The 21,332-nt window shown below is 37.9% G+C and overlaps 1 protein-coding gene across 1 annotated transcript in view; it reads left to right on the top strand.

The window, feature by feature from the left end:
- PRCP (prolylcarboxypeptidase) overlaps positions 1-21,332 on the top strand; it is a 76,798-nt gene that overhangs the window by 20,692 nt on the left and 34,774 nt on the right. The window lies entirely within an intron of this gene.

The following is a 21,332-nucleotide window of genomic DNA, read 5'->3' on the forward strand; positions in this document are numbered from 1 at the left end:
GGAAATTGAGCTCCCATTTGACCCAGCTATTCCAGTCCTAGGGATATATGCTAGGAATACAAGAATACAATACAAAAACCCCTTCCTCACACCTATATTTATTTTAGCACTATTCACAATAGTCAGGCATTGGAAACAACCAAGATGCCCTTCAACAGATGAATGGCTAAAGAAACTGTGGTACATATACACAATGGACTATTATGCAGCTGTCAGGAGAGATAAAATCATGAAAATTTCCTATACATGGATGTACATGGAATCTATCATGGTGAGTGAAATAAGTCAGAAGGAGAGAGAGACGCAGAATAGTCTCATTCATCTATGGGTTTTAAGAAAAATAAAAGTCATTTTTGCAACAGTCCTCAGAGACGATGAGAGGAGGGCTGGAACTTCCAGCTCACTTCATGAAGCTCAGCACAAAGAGTGGTGATGCAGTTATAGAAATAACTACACTGAGTACTACCATAATCATGTGAATGAATGAGGGAAATGGAAAGCCTGTCTAGAGTATAGGTGGGGGTGGGTGGGATGGAGAGAGATTTGGGACATTGGTGGTGGGAATGTTGCACGGTGAAGGGGGTGTTCTTTACATGACTGAAATCTAATCACAATCATATTTGTAATCAAGATGTCTAAATAAAGAAAAAAGTTTAAAAAATAAATAAATAATTAAATAAAGAAAAATTAGTTTAAAATAGGACTTATCAAACAATCTTATTTCACATATCTATCTGAAGAATATAAAATGATTAACTGAAGAATTACATGCAGCCTAATATTCATTGGGGCATTTGTCTGGTTACCATATGGAAATAGTCTGTGAACTTTCTTGGGTGTGGATTAAAAATATGGAGCTATACATGGAATTCAATGAAATAGTATTCTGCTATAAAAAGGCAAACTTTTGTTATTTACAGCAAATTTGAAGGAACTCAAAACAACAAATATAAAATCAGAAGGAGAAAGTGGCTTTTTATTTTACTATTTATGGAAACAAAATAGACAAATAAACAAAATAAAATAAAATAATAGACTTTGTCAACAGAAATTTAGTTATCAGAGAGGATAAATTGGGATGAGAGCAAGGGTGAAGGAGGTTGAATGATGGTGTTTTTTAATTTAAGTAATAAAAATAAAGCTTTTTCTTGATGATATCAATTTTTTCTATTATACAGAACTTTGGATATCAGAACTTCAAACCAAACACTGTCTTGCTATACCAAAGCCTAATCCTCTTACCACCCAAACTAGCTAGTTATTTATGCTGGATGTTTAAAGGAACCAAGTCACCCGAGCCTTCAAAAATAAGAGATGGGGCTATCATGAACTGCACCCCCTGAGTCAGCTTGCTTTGGATGTGGTAACAAAAGAACCAGGATTGATAACATTGGAAGTTGGAGGTTGGTGAAAATTGGAGACATTCTTTTGATTTTGGACATATCTGACTATTCAGAGGTTACTACTGGTTCTCTGTTCCCGGTATGTGTATATTTTATATAAATATACAACTACTTTAATGCTAATATTATATACATTTATGCATTCATATTTTGCATGTGTATATTATGTACATATGTATTACATATATATGCACATGTACGTATGTATATATGTATTGTGTATATATACCTGAACTTCTTTTTTTTTTTGTTTTGTTTTTTCGGGCCACACCCGTTTGATGCTCAGGGGCTACTCCTGGCTAAGCTCTCAGAAATTGCCCTGGTTTGGGGAGATCATATGGGACACCGGGGATTTGAACCACGGTCCTTCCTTGGCTAGTGCTTGCAAGGCAGACACCTTTACCTCTAGCGCCACCTCGCCAGCCCCTACCTGAACTTCTTTATTGGTTCATATATTATTGGTCATTTGGGTTGTTTTTATACCCTGCCCATTATACTAAATTTTAGTTTATACCAAATGAAAACAGTTTTTGATGTTTCTTGCTTTACAGCTTTCTAACTCAATGTCTTCTGCAATTATATGGTCATCTTTCTTTGTGTCTATGTGTTTTCATATTACTTTTTCTTTTCATCTCCTTATGTGTCTCTATGTATCATGAACTCACAAGTTATAGTGAACTAAAGAGTCACCTTACTCCAGCATGATTTTGTTTTGATTAATTACCTTGCATTTTTGGATCTTAGAGATAGTATAAAGCTTAAGGTGCTTGCCTAGCATGCAGGTGTGATCATAATCCTTGTTCAACTTGTTGCTTCTCATATGGTTCCTCAGTACCACAAGATATATCCTCTGAGCACAGAGCGTGTGTGGTACCTGAGCAAGGCCAGGTTTTATTCTCCCTAGATAAATAAAAGTTAAAAATATTTACCTTGTGGGGCCAGAGTGATAGCGCAGCGGTAGGGTGTTTGCCTTGCACATAACTGATCCAGGACGAATCTTGGTTCAATCCCTGGTGTCCCATATGGTCCCCAAGCCAGGAGTGATTTCTGTGTGCATAGCCAGGAGTAACCCCTGAGTGTCACCAGTGTGGCCAGACTACCAAAAAAATTTTTTTTTACCTTGCAATATGCATTGACTTTCTCCCTTAGCAAGGCTACATTCTGAGGTTTCATGAAGGATGTTAATTTTGAGGGATATAATTCTCAATCTCGCATACCTTCTCTGACTTTTAAATTTAAATAGACTATTTTTATGTTACCATACAATTTATTTCTGGCCATTGTGGAGCAAGACATTTTGTTGGACCACATTTCATTGCATCGTACTCATTCTGAGCACACCATCTGTAAGAGAGAATGTAATTGAACAAGGGTGTGAATGGGGTTAATACATAGTTTGGAAATATTACTGATGAGTGGTGTTGCTCAGTTGGAGGAGAGGAGACGTGGGAAGTCATCACAGCATTGTATGAGCATTGTATGAAGATTTTTCTTTCAGACTATATATTTGGATAATACAAGGTCTAGCTCATATCTAGAAGTATGGTTTGCTGTTTTAGGACAGGGTAGGTTTTTTTTTTTTTTAAATCCATTTATATGTGATCTGATAGCAGCTTCCATCTTTCAGAGGATCTGGTGTGGTATGATTATGGTAGTGCTACTCGGAGAATTTTTTTTGGACAGACTCATTTAGATCAAGAGAGTACGAGGAAAGAGAAACAATATATCATCTTACATTTTATAAGGAGAATATAAGGATACAAAGATTTTGTTACTTGTAAAATTTTTATAATTACTGTTGAAATGCTTTCATACTTTGCATATTCATTCTAGTAAGATTTTTATCTTCTTTTTTTTTTGATTTTTATCTTCTTAAACTGTGTTAAATTAACATAGAGATTGTCTTACAAGCCAAGCAAGCTTTTCAGCATCATATGTCTGCAGTGGAGATGATCTCATGGCTTTGGGTAATCAGTTTACAGATTGGAAATCCTCCTCCTTTTCTTCTTCCTCTCTCCTCCTCTTCCTCTTCCCCCTCCTCCCCTCCCTCCTCCTCCTCCTCCTCCTCCTCCTCCTCCTCCTCCTCCTCCTCCTCCTCCTCCTCCTCCTCTTTCTACTCCTCTTGTTTTTGTTTTTTGGGCCACACCTGGTGATGCTCAGGAATTACTCCTGGCTATGTTCTCAGAAATCGCTTTTGGCTTGGGGGATCATATGAGACGCCAGGGGATCAAATTGTGGTTCGTCCAATTTAACACCGGCAAGGCAAATGCTTTGCCGCTCTGCAGCACTGCTTGGCCCCTGGCTTCTATCCACTTTTCCACCCCCTCAGTTTGTTCGAAGACATAGAAATATGAGCCAGAACAAGATGATTCATGTTCAATGGTTCTGGAAAAAAAAAAAAAGCTGTCAGAAACTCCTGTCTAGAAGCTATAAATATAAATAAAATTAAAAGAAAAAAAAAAGAAAAAGAAAGAAAAAAGATATTTTAAAATTAAAATAATAAATAAAAGATGGGGTAATGTGGCAAGTTTTTTTTTTTATTTTTTTGCATAGGCGCAGTAAATATTGAGGAAATTCCCTTGGCCTGAGAGATACAGGGTGTCTCTACCTTAAAGCATACTGTCACAAAACTGACTATAGGCTCCGGACATTTTAGTAGTCAAACCCCAAGGTCTTTCTTTATGGTCCCAGGAAACATTCTGCTCAGTCACCATTGTCAAAGTCAGTCTTCTGTAATTAGAGAGCTTGGTTTTTGCACAGACCTTAGGACAGAGGGTTTTCTGATTTCATCTCACTGTTAGGTGATGAGGTAGGGCAAGCTGCCCTTAGATCAAGACTGTTGCTGTTTCCTTGTCATCAGGGTGTCATATGAACCTACCTGACTCAAGTTGGTGCCAGAGTGGTATTAGGACCTCCCTTATGTGGGAAGTTTGATTCCTGTTGTTGTTAGTACTGGTTCTAAGGTTGGAATTCAGAGTTCAGTGTTTGACAGTATATACGATTACTTGAGGCTCAAGTCAAGTCCTTATTTATGAAATTTGTTTTAATTAAAATTATTTATTTAACTTATTTATTGATTGATTGGTTTTGGGGTCACACCCAGCAGTTCTCAGGGGTCACACCTGGCTCTACACTCAGGAATCACCCCTGGCAGGCTGGGGGATCATATGGGATGACTGGAATTGAACTGGGTCCCCCAAGTCGGCTGCATGCAAGGCTAATACCCTACCACTGTTCTATCTCTCTGGCCCCTTTATAAAATTTCTATCCTAGTTTTATCCAGCATTTATTTTTTCCCTTCACCAAGGTTATGCATCTCTGCCAAAGCAATCTTAACTATCAGGCAGGTTATTGTGCCTGAAAATTCAGTTTTTCGTCTCAGGGAGCTGCTGGAGGCTTTAGCTTATCAGTTCATCTGTGCTTCCCTTCTACAAAATTATCTTTGAATCATTGTAATACTGTGTTTCATTACTTTCTATTATATAGTTTTCTTTATTTTCTATGATATTAAAAACCGAGGTATCCTTTTAGAGGTATTTTAGCTATAACTCTTTTCATTTCCTCTTTCTACCTAAAATGTAATTTATGCTCCTGTTTCTTTTGTAGTAGAGGAGGGTTCTTTCTCTTGTCTAAGTAAAATTTTTTTTTCATTTATTCTGTTAACTCTATTTAGAAGCTCTTTTCATCATGAATATCCCTCTCACCTCTAGCCATAACCTTTTTCTTTTAGTTATCTCCTGGCTCTGGGCTTCAGTTCTTTTCCAGGTTACTTCATAAAATTCAGTTTTGGGGAAAATGTATTTTACAAGTTGATCAAGCCAGTATTTTTCAGCACACTTGGTTGGGTTTATTGAAAACAAGTATATTGCTATATGAGCTTCTATTGTATTCATTTTACAGAGAATTGTTGTTCTTGTTAAATAATGGCACTAAGGCCCACAGATTGAAGTACTTTTTAGTCCTCAACTTTGTCATAAACAGAGGTATACTTTAGTATTTAAGTATTTAGGATTTAAATGAAAGGTTGATTAGCCCCTTTTGGCCTGTCTAGTTATTTGTTTTTTGTCTTGATTAAATTTTTTTTTTTGGGTCACACCTGGCAGCGCTCAGGGGCTATTCCTGGCTCTATGCTCAGAAATCGCCCCCGGCAGGCTCGGGGGACCATATGGGATGCTGAGATTCGAACCACCGTACTTCTGTATGCAAGGCAAACGTCTTACCACTATGCTATCTCTCCAGCCCCTTGATTAAATTTTTATTATTTATATTTTCTTTTCTCCTCACTCCTGGAAGTCATTTGGGGTTTCTGAGATTGAACCCAGGTTGGCAAGTACTCCTTTTGTTTTTTAACCAGTTAAAGAGTTAAGATGATGTCAATTCACTTATTCTTTATAGAGTAATTTTCTATATGCCACTGAATTTTTTAGTCACTGGGATTTAGTAGTTGACAAACCAAGCACTAATCAGGGCCACAGAAATAGTATAGAGGGTAGGTCACTTTCCTTGCATGTGAGTGACCTGGGTTCAATCCACGCAAGAATCTACTTTTTGTCTTTTTTTTTTTTTGGTTTTTTGGGCCACACCCATTTGACGCTCAGGGGTTACTCCTGGCTATGCACTCAGAAGTCGCTCCTGGCTTGGGGGACCATATGGGACGCCGGGGGATCGAACCGCGGTCCGTCCTAGGCTAGCGCAGGCAAGGCAAGCACCTTACTTCTAGCGCCACCGCCCGGCCCCTACTTTTTGTCTTTTAAGGAATAATTGGTAGTTCAATTATATTCACTGTTGATTTACAGAATTGGTTTTTTTCATTTGGGTTTTTCTTTAATAGAATATTTTTATATCTACATCTAGTGACTACTTGATGAATCCAATATCCCAGCTCTTCCTTAATGAACAATATTATTGCCAAAAATATAGCTTGTGACATAAATTTTTGTTGAAACAACAGTTCCTGAATATGCCTGGTCTATGCTGTGGATCATGCTGCCTGGAAATCTGGAAATGCTATTCTTTTTTTTTTTTATATAAAAAATGTTCTTAGGGCTGGAGAGATAGAATGAAGGTAAGATGTTTGCCTTGCATGCAGAAGGATGGTGGTTCGAACCCCGGCATCTCATATGGTCCCCCGAGCCTGCCAGGAGTGATTTTTGAGCATAGAGCCAGGAATAATCCCTGAGCACTGCTGGGTGTGACTCAAAAAAAAAGTTTGTGTTACTCTTTAGTATTTAGCTCAGATATCTCCATAATTCAATCTAGTATCTGGCACATAGAATCACATAATCAGGCAAGTAATATGCCTATCCCTTGTTAGATTCAGAATTTGAGAATAAATTTCTAACTTTTTCAGTTTTCTTTTATTACTATGTCGGTGAATAAGTGTTAGGAGAAAGGGAAGGGCTTAGACTTCTGAGCTCAGTAGGCATGCAGGCCCCACCAGAGATTTTCAATCAACTAGGCCTGTTACTCATTGCAAGGGCCAAGAATACAACACTGTTCCAGCCCTGTGGTACTAAGGATCACCTGGGCCACTTGGACAATGCTGGACATTTACAGAACCACACCTAAGGGGACCTCCAGGACTGCACCCAAGAACCAAAACCAGGTTGAGCCACCCTAGGCATGTGTTCTCTGATTGCTGTACTGTCTTCCTCTCTACACTTTTTCAAAGAAACCAAAGTTAATATAGACTTGATTTTCACAAAATGATACAATTGTATTAAAATAGAAATGCAAATATCATTATTAGATTATTGAATCAAAATAAATTAAGGGTAATATTTAGTATTTATATAATTATTTTTAAATGATCTTATAAATAGAAATATGCCAGATCCTAATTTTTTTAATTTTTTATTTTTAATTATGAGAACAAAGATGCAGAGAAAGAGGACAAGGTGGAAGGACAATCACCCATAACATAATTCTCAGAAGAAGTCCCCTTGCTGATATCTTAACTTTGAATTTTCAGCCAAAGAACATTAAGATAAATAAAACAGAATCCATGTACAATTACTTTGTCCCTCAAGTCCCCAGATTGTAACACAATATAATATTTCTTAACAGCATACAAGGCAATCTAAAGCCATAAAACTTACGTAACTCCTTAAACATTACAGGCATAGTATTTTTTACATTTCCATGTACATGCATATTAGCTTAAGTTAACCTCAAACTTTAAGTGTTTTTTTTTTTTTTTTTTAAGGATTAGAGTCAAAGGAGCACAGTAAAAATGGTGTTAGAGGGGCAATTGTTGTTTGCATAGGCCCACCAAAATATGAGGGGAATGGAAAGGAATAACTTTGGCCTAAATACAAAGAGACCCTACCCCTGAAGTTTCCTGGCATAAGAACAACTCTAGGCTCCAGGCAAGCTAGATCATCCAATCCAAGACATTGTCTGTAGTGCCAACACACTTTTATTTTTCACACAGTCTCTGTTGTTGGTATCATGTTTCTGTATTAAAGATCCTGGAATCTGCATATCCTACATTGAAGTCAGGATGTGGAGCGTCCTCTCGTTTCACCTCACAATTAAAGGGCAATGCAGGGAGTCCTGTCCTGTAAGCAGGTCGTTGTTGTTGTTAAGTCTTCTCAGTGTTAAGGGAAGTCTCTTTTGAGCAGGTCGATGTCTGAGCAATGGTAGGGTCTTCCGTGGTAGAGGATTGCTTCCAGGTGATGTTATAGACAAACCTGGATGTTTCATGGTTGGCTTCCCTGGTTCAGGAGTGAATGGAAAATGCCATTTCTTCTGAGGCCTGTGCCAGGTCGTTTTGTCAATGTTCAGGGTGTAAGGTCCCTTTGCACTACAAGGTTTGTGTGTTCCAATCTCTATTAGATAGGATCTTATTTGTATGTATAGTATTTTCCCATTTTAATGTGCCTATGCAGAAAAGGAGTAATGCCACGTGGCGTTATTGGCGCATATGGGGGCCATAAGAACAATTCCAATGATTCCCATGACATGGTTCAATCATAAGCATTAAACTGGGGGACTCTTTCACCAAAATTCCCTGTTGAACAGCTCAAAAAGAGAAGATAAAAAGTGGTTAGAATCGTCACTGTATAAGAGAATATTTAGTAAGACTTATAGCTGTCAGAGAAAAAACACAAAATATTTAAAAGAAATACGTGTCCATTTTGTGTCCTTTGGAACAGTTTGTTACACACAATGCACGGCTTTGGTCTGTGATTAGGACTGTGCAGTACTGAAGTTAAAAAGAGTAATGTGGGTTAGTGATGTATGGGGGGGTGAGAGAGTTAAGGAGTAAAAATGAGCTTTGTAGGGGTGTGGGAAAGGGCAGAATACAAAATGGACATTCTGGATACGCAAAACATAACATAAGGATAAGGAATACTCTTAATACATGCAGTATTAGCCCCCGCGCGGTTTTCCATATGTACACTGGTCAGAAATTGCCAGTGACAAACTTAGTGCAACCGAGCAAATCTCAGCACACCCCAAGTTAGGACCTACCGTGGTCAGATCCTAATTTTATTTATTTATTTATTTATTTTGGTTTTGGGCCACACCTGTTGATATCCAGAGTTACTCCTGGCTCTGTACTCAGGAATCACTTCTATTGGGCTTGAGGGAATCATATAGATGCCTGAGAATAAAGCCCGGTTAGTTGCGTGCAAGGCAAGAACGTGCCCATTGTGCACTATCTATTGCTCTGGCCCCCGATCCTTACTTTAGAATTTTCTCATTCTCCTTTAGAGTTACTCTACTGTTGCAAGAATGATCACTATTCTGGTTTCTAGAGGCATACATTTTTGACCCCTGACTTTCAAAAGAAGGGTAATGAGTAATACTCTTAAATTTATGAGTATAAATTTATTTTAAAAAGAAAGACAAACTAGTTGACACCTCTGTATTATTTTGTTATTGTTAAGCATTTGAACTTGAGTGTCTGGGGACCAGAGACTTTTGGAGCCAGGCTGGGTTACCTAACCTCTACACTTATGTACTTCCAGAAGACCCTGGCAGCAATACCCATGATCCAGAGCCTTCCACATGTGTTTGTAGCTGCCAATACCATAGACTCATCTAACTCGAAAGAGAGGCCCAACCAGCAGGAAAAACTCATGGACATTCTGTCCTCACAGCTAATTGCACTGGGGCTTTTCAGAGGGCCCCTATGAACCACCACAGTTGCCATATGAGCTCATTAGTCCAGCTCCGCAGATCCTCAAATTTGATTATGTGTCTGTGTGACATCCTCTAATTTTAATACACTAAATTTGATGTGAAATTATCATAGAAGCCACAAAACATTAAACAAAATCAACAGAATACTGAACTGGCAACATACAGCTCAGTAGATCTACAGATAATGATAAAAGACATCCCATTGGGAGATGTGACAGGTTTCACAAATTTTCTTTTAAAGCAGTTTTTTTTAAATTGTATTACCATTTAATTGTACAAGCAATATTAAGTAAATTATTTGTACCTGGGGAGGACTTTGGGTAGATTGGGAAACTGATGATCAGGGTGGTGGGAATATTACTTTGATAATTGATTGATATTAGATTATTGAATGCCAGAAAAACTATTATCAATAACTCTGTAAACCAGTGTCTAAAATAAAAAATGTAATTTTTAAATTTTTTTAATTTTATTATAATAATAATAATTTTTGTTTTGACCAAAGTGGATCACAAATATTTCACAGTAATATTTTAGGTACATATTGACATTGAATTAGGGGAATTCCCACCACCAAAGCGGTCCTCCCTCCATCCCCGATCCCAGCATGCATCCCATATCCCCCTCACTTATCCCCCGGGCTGCTAGAAGAAATGTAAATTTTTAAAAAGAATATGAACTTGAGGTCTAATTTTTTTCTCCTTAGATTTTATGAATTTGATATAGTATTTAAAATTAAAATGACTTTACCTCTCGAGTATTTATACAGCAGCGCCCTCTGATGGCATAACATTTCCTAAAATATAGGTATTTAATATTCACAGGACTACTTTATATCCAAATCTAAAGCATAAGATCTGTCCAGTGTTGTGGAACAAAGCTTCCTAAAAACATGGAAAATTTTTTTATCATGTGCTTTTTCAGAAGCACATAAAATAACAGACAATGCCAGAATCTTTATCTCATGAAATACATAATGGTCAATTGACAAAACATGGTACTTCTTGATTTACTGGAATGTTTTATTGTTGGGGAAGTTTCTCTAGTTCTGTTTTTAATGTGGTTTCATTTTATATCTCTTCATTTATATAATTTGCATTTTATATAATTTTGGTAATTTAGCACGTGATTTCTTCTGGTGCCCTCAGCCTTGGATAAGGGTAAAGGGAGGTACAGTTGCAGGTGTTGCTTAGTGTTGGAGGGATTGTTTGAATTTGTTTTTCTACAATGCATATGCAACTTTTTTAGATATAACTAGATCCTATTGTAATAATAATTTCTGGTGGTTTTCAGTCTCTTTACACATACAGCTGGTGTTAAACATAACTCGTGGGCCAGAATCAGTCTAAGAATTAGAGATTTAAATCCACTGTTTCATACAATTACTGAATTCATAATAACTTCTCTTATGTGTTCTTAAATATTTGTTAACAAAATGGAACATATCTATAAAAACTGAAACATTTACAAGGAACTAAGATTTTAACTGCAGTCATTTATTAATAGTTTATAAAATCTTTAACAGAGATTCTATAGTAACTCATTTGTTGTTGTCTTCTGACTATCCATTTAAAATTTGAGAGGTTTTCTTTGCTTGTTTGGATTTTATTTCTAGATTTCAAGTACAATAAAAATCTTACAGCAGGGGCCAGAGAGGTGGCGCTAGAGGTAAGGTGCCTGCCTTGCAAGCGCTAGCCAAGGAAGGACCGGGTTAGATCCCGCGGCGTTCCATATGGTCCCCCAAGCCAGGGGCAATTTCTGAGCGCTTAGTCAGGAGTATCCCCTGAGCATCAAATGGGTGTGGCCCGAAAAACCAAAAAAATAAATCTTATAGCATTAAAAAATAAAAATATAGGAGGCTGGGCTAGAGAGAGAGAACAGGGGTAAGGTGCTTGCTTGCCTTTGCATGCGACCTACCTTGTTGGGTCTCTGGCACTGCATATGGTTTCCCAGGCACTGCCAGGAGTGATCCCTCTGCACTCCTGGACATGATTTCAAACCAACCAAATAAAAAAATAAATCTGCAGGAGGCAAGAGTTTCTTCTTTATCACAGTTTCTCTTCCATTACTCCTTTATCATTGGGCCTCTAAATAATTTGAGTGTTTCCTTTTTAAGATTAGAGAAATTACCAATAAAGTATAGAATATAATGGTCAGAGCACTGGTATATGAAGAAGTATCATGCTGCATTGAGAAGATTTCATTTGAAGCAATGCAGTTGAGCACTCTACTCTTCTCCAGCTTTAAGATCTAAACCTTGCCTATACTTCACCTTCCTTGCTGGTTTTAGTGCCAACATGAAGGTTTTCAAAGGGTCCAGCTTGTCTAGAAATGAGACCAGCTTTTATTTGTGTAACCATACACAAATAGGATTCGTATTTCAAATGGAAGAAGAGATCTTGTTTTATTTTAGTATATCTAGGTTCAAATTGGAAAACATAATCTCTTCTCCAAGTTACTTTGATTCATTGGAAGAGTGAGTTCATTTCTCTTTGTATTTTTAGTTCTTTAGTAAAATTTCATTTAGTTTTTATTATATTAACTAAAACCTACATAATGACTTCAAAACTAAAACTTTTGGCTAATGTTAATGGGTTTTCGCTTTTTTATGTGTGGCTTAATTAAAAATTATGTATTGGATCAGAGTACTATCATAACAGGCTAGTAACATGCTTTGCATGCTGGAGGCCTGTGCTGGATATTTAGTCCCCTCAACATTGTTGGGAGTAGCCCCTGCTACTGCTCAGTGTGTCCCTAAAAATACAAAACAGAAAGACTAAAAATTAGTAATGTAATGGTAGTGATTATGTCGGATTGGTGAAAAGATACTAATATATACTTGAATATATTCTTTAGTATAATCATTTGTCAATGGCTTGTGAATATGTCTTTAGTTTGCAAAACAAAGAGAAAGATAATTTACGTTAGACATCATAATCATGCTGTTTGCAGTGATGTATAGTAATGATAAAAGCAGACTGAGTTTTGTCAAAGGAAGGACTGGAGAGGACATAAAAACACATGGCAGGGGCCAGAGAGATAGCATGGAGGTAAGGTGTTTGCCTTTCATGCAGGAGGTCATCGGTTCAAATCCTGGCATCCCATATGGTCCCCTGTGCCTGCCAGGAGCAATTTCTGAACCTGGAGCCAGGAATAACCCCTGAGCATTGCCGGGTGTGACCCAAAAACCCCAAAAAACAAACAAACAAACAAAAAAAAAACAAAATAAAACACATGGCAAAGAACCAAATTTTATTTTTATTTACTAGTTATATGACTTTAGGAAATCTGTCTCATTTCTTAGTTTTGATTCCTGGTTTTGATTCTTAGTTTCTCATTTCTTAGTTTTGATTCCTGCCACAAAGCTAATGTATGAGAGTATTTGGTAACTGGAGGATGGAAAAGTGATCTATGGAAAGCACTGGCTGGTACTCTACCTTCGTCCATGCTATTTTTAAATTGCTCCCCAGAATCTTTACAGATGTGGTTTGCTTTATGATGATCATCATTGTATTTGATTTTGCTAATAAAATAAATTTTGACTGATGTAACATTATATTGTAACATGTAAGTTCCAGGGATGCATCATTATAAAGCATCATGTACGTTAAGTTTATCACTAAAAGTTCAATTCTTTTACCATAAATTGTCTCCTTTGTTATAATGAACCTACCTCTTTACATCTTTCATTCTGGTAATCAGACAGCCATATGATGGGATGGACTTGGGGCACAGTGGGGATTGGGGGAACTACTCCAGCAGGAGGGAATGAGGTTGTTGGCTCAATGAAGTGGAGAGGTCTCCTGTAACCATTGCGGAGATGTGTGGAGGCTGGAAGGAACATGGAAAAGTGAGCACAGGGTGAGGGTGCCTCAAAAAGAGGGGGCTATGGGTAAGCAGGGCCAAGTGAGGCAAGTCAGGGTCACAAAATGACAGGCTGCCATTGTGCGGTTGGACATTATCTTGGTAGACGCTGAGCTATCTAAGCAAAAGGTGGGGATCATTAGATCTAAAGGGCAGCTCCACTCTGAGACCCAGCAGAAAACTAGGACCGAATTTCCACAGAGAAGGAACTCCCTGCCACTCCCCTCCAGGAACTATATTAAGTTCAGTCTACTAGAAAATGTACAGACAGGTGTACACTGGCCAGAGCAGCCTGGTCTTGCAAGCTGCCAGAGCTCAGAACTGAGTGTCCAGGAGAGAACAGTACTGCCAGGAAGCAGCCACTCCCTGCCTGAGATCTCTTCTCTGTCTCACCTGCCTGCCAAGAGCTTTTGGCCAAGGGTCCCTGTGTCAGTCTCTCCCTGGAGAGAAGAAACAGATCTAGAGCACAGGAGTCAGGACTAGGCCAGCTGGTGGTGAAATGAGCAGAAACACTATTACAGGAAAGGTTCAAGACCTTTGAATTATCTTTGATAATTCTAGAATATATCCCATCTGTGGGAATGGAAGAGACAAACATCTTCTATTTTCCATCACTATCCACCTTACCAATTCTGGCATTTATTTATTCATTTTACCCAGAAAACATTGAATAGCAACTTTGGTCTTCAGTCCAAAATTTTGTTTGCTCACATAGGAGTTTTTTGAGGCCAGACTCAGATGTGTTCTGGAGGCAGTATTTGATCACTACTTGGGAATGAATGACTCCTGACAGTCCTTGGAGGACCATATACATCATATCTGGGATTGAATTGGGGGTGAACTGCAAGGAAAAGAGACTTAACCCTTATACTGTCTGGCCCCTTAATTATTTAAATTTGTTACGTATGGTAGTTTGCTTTTCTTTTCTCTACAACAAATTTAATATCCATAGACTTATTTTGGATATTCTTTCAGAAATGTGCAGCAGATAGCTCAAAGGGCTAGAATGCATGCTTTGCATGCAGGTGTACTTGGGCCCCAAATCTGGAATGGTCAAGTTCAGCTGTGGTGGTTCAGAAACCAAAATCCAAAACCAAAGATGTACTCTTTCTTCCCTTTTGACTACTTCCCTTTTGGATTACTTTCTTATCTACAAGATGAAGAAGGGAAGCATCTTTAATTTCATATTATAGAAATGTTAGGCCATGCTATAGAAAAGTCGTGTTATATTAAGATGTATGTGACTAGAAGTGTATTGCTTTTCAAGATCATGCTTGTTTTGCATTTATTGAATTTATTTAGCTTAATATATCGATTTGCCAAAAATAATGAAATATTCTAGCTTTGCCTCTGACTTGTAACCTTGGCCAAGACACCTGACCTCTTTAAGCCCCATTTTGTTGAGCCTACAGATAATATAGTTTTTAAGGCCCTTCTCCTCTTTTATGTTGGGATTTTAAAACTGTTCAGAAACATCAAGATGAACATTGTATGCAGGTTCGAGTTTTTAACAGCAGAGGGCACACTGCCCCTAGTATGCTGGCCTTCAGAATTTGGAAATGCTGTTTTATAGCCAGAAGTTGATGTCCCTGTTTTCAGCTATTTTTTAGGTAGAACATTCAGAAAACAAACAAATACAAGTCCTTTAGAAAACTGACATTCTGGGCTGGGAGCAAAAAAAAAAAAAAAAAACCCAAAAAACTGACATTCTAAAAATATTCATTATAATTTTGTGAAGAGCACATCAACTTCTTTCATCTCATTCCATTCAAGTACTTAAAATAATTTTAGGAATATACTTGACATCTCTCTCTCTCTCTCTCTCTCTCTCTCTCTCTGTAATGTTTCCCATCCCCATCAACAAAATTCTAGTGTTTTCACATTATCAAAATGACCCCTCCTGCCCACTCTTTTTTATTTCTCTTCCTCCTTTTCTCTGAATATTTAAAAAATTATTTTTATTAAGATGTTATGATTTACAAAGCTGTTCATAATAAAATTATAATAAATTTTATAATAGGCATACAGTGTTCCAACACCAGTACCACCACTGGTGTCCCTTTCCTTCCCTCCCACCTCCCAGCCTGTGTTTCTTGGCAGGCATATAACAAATTTTATTTCATCTTGCTTGCTGCAATAAAACTTAAAGAAATGACAAATGGAATTAATCAGAAAACATGTAAATACAAGTTAATTTGTAACTTTTTTTTTTTTTTTTTGGTTTTTCGGGCCACATCCATTTGATGCTCAGGGGTTATTCCTGGCTAAGCACTCAGAAATTGCCCCTGGCTTGGGGGGACCATACGGGACGCTGGAGGATCGAACCACAGTCCTTCTTTAGCTAGCGCTTGCAAGGCAGACACCTTGCCTCTAGTGCCACCTCGTCGGCCCCAGAAGTCAATTTGTGATAGTTGATTACTATTAATTTAACCCATGTAAATAAAGAAATTAAATAATTTAATATAATATAATGCCTATTCTCATCTACACATGTTTTCAATGGTGACAAGATATCTAAAATATTGCATTATGTTATTTTTTATACTTCTCTTTTATTGTGAAATTATGTCTTTTCTTTTTTTTTTTTTTTTTTTTTTTTGGTTTTTGGGCCACACCCGGCGATGCTCAGGGGTTACTCCTGGCAGTCTGCTCAGAAATAGCTCCTGGCAGGCACAGGGGACCATATGGGACACCAGGATTCGAACCAACCACCTTTGGTCCTGGATCGGCTGCTTGCAAGGCAAACACCGCTGTGCTATCTCTCCGGGCCCCAAAATTATGTCTTTTCTATCACATTTTTAAATTTGAGGAATTTGATTTTGGGGTGGTTACATCTGGCAGTGCTCAGGGATGACTCCTGGCTCTGTGCTCATAAATTGCTTCTAGCAGGCATGGAAGACCATATGGGATGCCTTGGATTGAACCAGAGTACATCCTGGGTTGGCCATGTGCAAGGCAAACACCCTACTGCTAAGCTATCGCTCTGGCCTGGAATTTGATTTTTTAATTCAGAGGAAAGTATGTGGACTGTGAATAGGTACATTAAAAAGTCCTCAGTATCACTTATCGGAAAGTCCAAATCAAAACAACAATGATATATCATCTCATAACAGTGAGAATAGCACATATCAAAAATAGTAGCAACAATCTGTGCTGGTGGGTAAGTGGTGAAATAGGAGCTCTCATTCATTGTTAGTGGGAATATTGTCAGGTTCAACCCCTGTGGAAAACAGTATGGAGAGTCCTCAGTAAACTTGGAACTGAACTGCCATATGACTCAGCAATTTCACTTTGGTTTATCTATTCCCAGGACTTAAAGATATTCATTAAAAAGGAAACATGTACAACATTATTGATTGCTGCCATGCATACAATAGTTTAGCTATGGAATCGACCTAGGTGTCCAATGACATGAGTAGGTTATGAGGATGTAGTTCTTATACACAATGGGAGACTCTGCAGCTTGCAAGGAATGATTATATGCCATTTGCTACAATGTGGTTGGAAATAGAAGATATATTATTGAGTGAAGTAAGCCAGAAGAAAGAGACAAACAGAATGATCTTACTTATCTATGGTACATAGAATAACTAGGTTAGGAAATGTAATGTAAAGGGGAGATGCCTAGTTCACTCTTGACTCCAGAGCTTAGGGAGGAGAAGGACAGAAAAAAAAAAAAAGAAATCAAGGCAGGAAGGAACAAGATGAGAAAGGAACTTAATGGGGGAACAGGCGTCAGGACTTCAGTTACATGTGAGAGTGATTTTAGCTATATAACCAAAGCACAGATTCAGCAACACTGAAAACTCAAGACCCAAGCTACAACCACTTAACTTTGTAATGTGCTTACCACGATGGCAGGCAGGGGGTGGGATGAGGGGAAGGAGAAGACAGAGTATGAGAGTACTAGTAATTAGTGGTGAAATTGATGTTGAAATATCCTATACCTCAAACTCAACTATCATTAACTTTGTAGATCTAATTCTTTAATTAGATTAAAAAAAAAACGAAAAAATTCTGTGCTAGGATTGATGTTAGAACATTGAATACCTGAAAAGGTTTTGTGAGCAACTGTAAATCACAGTGTTTAAGTTTCAAATATAAAAATGAATATGTATAATTATATTTTAGTTTGTATGAAATAAAACATACAAATATAAATTTTAATATGAATTAAGAAAATTTAAATGGGAAAATCTAAGTAGGCCTAAAAATTAAAAGTATGGGGCCATATGATAGCACAGTTGGTATGGCATTTATCTTGCATGCAGCTGACCCAGGTTCCATCCCCAGTATTCCATATGATCCCTCAAGCCTGCCAAGAGTGATTTCTGAGTGCAGAATCAGGATTAACTCCAATGAGTGTTATCATGTGTGTTATCTCAGAACGAAACAAAAGTGTAAAGTGTTTTGTCCTGAGAAAGAGAATACTGGTTTTATATTAGAAAAAATTTTGGCTACTATTTGAGTATCTGCAGTAATAAGTCAAAGGTTACAACAAAAACTCTGATTATTAGGAATGTTAATTTTTTTATTTTTATTTATTTATTTATTTATTTATTTATTTATTTATTTATTTATCTTTTTTTTTTTTTTTTTGGTTTTTGGGCAACACCCGGTGATGCTCAGGGGTTACTCCTGGCTATGCGCTCAGAAGTCGCTCCTGGCTTGGGGGACCATATGGGACACCAGGGGATCGAACCAAGGTCCGTCCTAGGCTAGCGCAGGCAAGGCAGGCACCTTACCTCTAGCGCCACCGCCCGGCCCCGAATGTTAATTTTTTATTGAAAATGTGTATACTCTCTTAGCAAGTTAGGAATAAACATCTCTTAATTTAGTAGAGGGCTACCACTAGCTCCACAATGCCAAGTGCTGGGCATTTTGTCCTGTCCTTTAAGGGAGCTCTTGCAAACTGATTCAATATGGTCTTTTTCTGACCCTGAAGCTTTGTATTGTTCATTCAAATCTAATGATAATCTAACTGGACAGAATATTGGTAAAGTGTTCATTTTGTTGAATTGTTTGGTAATATATCATTCTTTTCTGGCTCATAGAATCTCATTTCATAGACTTGCTATGAATCTCATGGGCTTTCCTTTGAAAGTAACTTGCTATTTTTGATCTTGTTACTTTCAATATTCTATCTTTGGATTTTGTTATGGTGAACACAGTGTGTCTTGGAGTTTACTTACTTGCATCCATTTTTGCTGGAACTCTTTGGCCTCTTATATCTTAGTGCCTATATTCCTCAACTCTGCGAAATTTTTATTGATACTTTCTTTATATATATTTTTTTATTTTTGGGCTACACCTGATGGTACTGGCTCTGCAATAAGGAACTACTCCTGGCAGTATTAGGAGGACAATATAGGGTGCCAGGAATCAACTGGGATTGACTTCATGCGAAGCAAGTTCCCTACCTCTCAGATTCCTCAGTAATTTTTTTTAATAGCATATCTTCACCAAATATGCTTTCCAGTTCTTCAAGGACTCTTATGATACTTTGTTGGTTTTTGTTGTTGTTGTTGTTGTTTTTGGGTCACACCCGGCAGCGGTCAGGGGTTACTCCTGGCTCTCCGCTCAGAAATCGCTCCTGGCAGGCTCGGGGGACCATATGGGATGCCAGGATTTGAACCACCATCCTTCTGGATGCAAGGCAAATGCCCTACCTCCATGCTATCTCTCCGGCCCCCCCTTTGATCCTTATATTGTTCTTCTTAAACTCATCCCATAGTTCTCTGGTATGCTGTTTCTTTTCAGATTATTTTATACTTTCTGTTGTTTTCTAGAGGTTTCCTCTCTTGGAGCTCTTTGCTCTTTTTCTCAGCCTCTATCTGATGTGCTCAGTATTTTTGAGGTTTTTAATATTAACTATCATAATCTTCATTTCTGCTCTTTCTCATTTCAGCACCAATACTGGTTTTGTGCTTTGCTGGTTTTGCTGACACTGTCATTATTTCTTTGAGCTCATTAAACATCTTCACATTGGTGTCACTAAAGTCATCGATGATTTACTGAGCTGGTTGGTGTTTATACCTTTCGTATTGTATTTTTACTCATTTAACTTTGTGGATTTCTGCATTGTTTCTAGTGGTTTATTGATTTTTCTACTGGTTTTGCTGTTTTGGGGTGAATCTGGGGTGAGTCTTTTTGCTTTGGGGTGAGTCTTGCTGTTTTGGGGTGAGACCTCTGTAAGATGTTGAGAGGTTTGGCTGGAGGTTACTCTTTTCTGACTATCCACTGAATTACAGGAAATAAAACTGACTGGAGTTTAATTTGCTTAGTAGATCTGCATGCTTTGGAAGCTGAAGTATTGGCCTGTTGTTGTAGTATAGGTCAAATGTAGAATCTGAAAAAAAAACAAACAAACAAAAATGTGGAATCTATTGTGACCTAGCAAGAAGGAAGCTCTGCCTCCTGTTCCTGTAGGCTCTGTAATGTCAGTCTGATTACTTTCACTGTGCTTTCATTCAACATGGTGAGATGTTCACAGTATTATTCTTAAACCTAAATTAAGTGAAGGAACAGCCAATTCATGGCTTTTTGAGGGGGATTACATGAACTCAGTGGTTCTCAAAACTGTATGTAAGATCCTTTGAGTGGAGAGTGGAAAAACTCTCATATATCTTACTAAAGGACCTGTGAGCCACTCACTGATTTTTGGCCAACCAGACTCGGGTTTCTATGTGAGGGCCTAAGGCTGCTTGAGTCCTGCAGTGGTGGAGAAGACCTTGGCCACCCCAGAGGTGCTTGGCGTTATACCTACAGTGCTCAGGAGGGCATCTGATGCCAGGAACCAAACCAGGGTCAGATGTATGCAAAGCATATGCTATAACCCCTGTACTATCTCTCTGGCCCTGACTTGCACTTAATTTTGTGCTTTCTCTATTTCTTTATCCTAAAAAAGTTTTATAAATTGAATATTGCTATCATTTAAAGTCATCATTCTTTTAAAAATTCAATTTACTTTATGTTAAGTTCTTAAAATTTTACCCAAAGATAATCCTTGTGATTTGTTTCTATTCATAAACCCACAATGTTTGAGTGTTTTCTTACTTCCTTGTACAGCAAGATTCATAATTTATTGTGTAGTTTCACTTCAAAACTTTAATCAGCCTCTTCACCAAGAGGCCTCGTTATTTTTCAGTGGTGTACAGCATTAGAACCCAAATCCCACTTGTTAGGGTGACAAAATTTGTGGGTCTTTTCAGTGTCTATTTTATCTTTTGTTTGTTAGTAAAACAAGGTAGTTTTATTGAATGAAACCTGCTTAGAAAGATGTGAAAGGAAAGAAAAGAGGAAGTGGTTGAGAGAACAGACTTCTTTAGAGTGAAAATAAGCAAAGAAAAGGAGATAAGCAAATGAGATATGTGTTCAAGGGAAAAGACAGACTTGAAGAGCAGGCTTCTATCATCTCCATATTGAAAATTTGTATGATAAAAATTCAGGTAGTAAGATATATTTGTACTTTTTTTTTTTTTTAAATAATGGGTTCGGGGCTGTAGCGGTAGCACAGTGGTAGGACATTTGCCTTGCACGAGGCTGACCCAGGATGTAGGCGGTTCAATCCTGGCATCCCATATGGACCCTGAACCAGGGATGATTTCTGAGCACAGAGCCAGGAGTGACCCCTGAGCACCGCTGGGTGTGAACCCCTTAAAAAACAAACAAAATAATGAGTTCATGGACCAGAGTATAGTGAGCAGGGTTTCTGCTTTGTATGAGTCTGGCTTGAGTTTGTTTTCCGGAAGTCCACATGAATCCCTGGATACTGCCAAGACTGATCCCTCAATGCAGAGCCAAGAGTGGCCCCACCCAATGGGTTAATATTTTTAATTTCAATTCAATTTTTAATATTATGGTGTTTTAAGGTATATGATTTCTTTTCTTTTACATTGAAAACCAGTAGCATTG

The sequence above is a fragment of the Suncus etruscus genome, chromosome 9 (genome assembly GCF_024139225.1).
Source record: "Suncus etruscus isolate mSunEtr1 chromosome 9, mSunEtr1.pri.cur, whole genome shotgun sequence".
NCBI lineage: Eukaryota > Metazoa > Chordata > Mammalia > Eulipotyphla > Soricidae > Suncus > Suncus etruscus.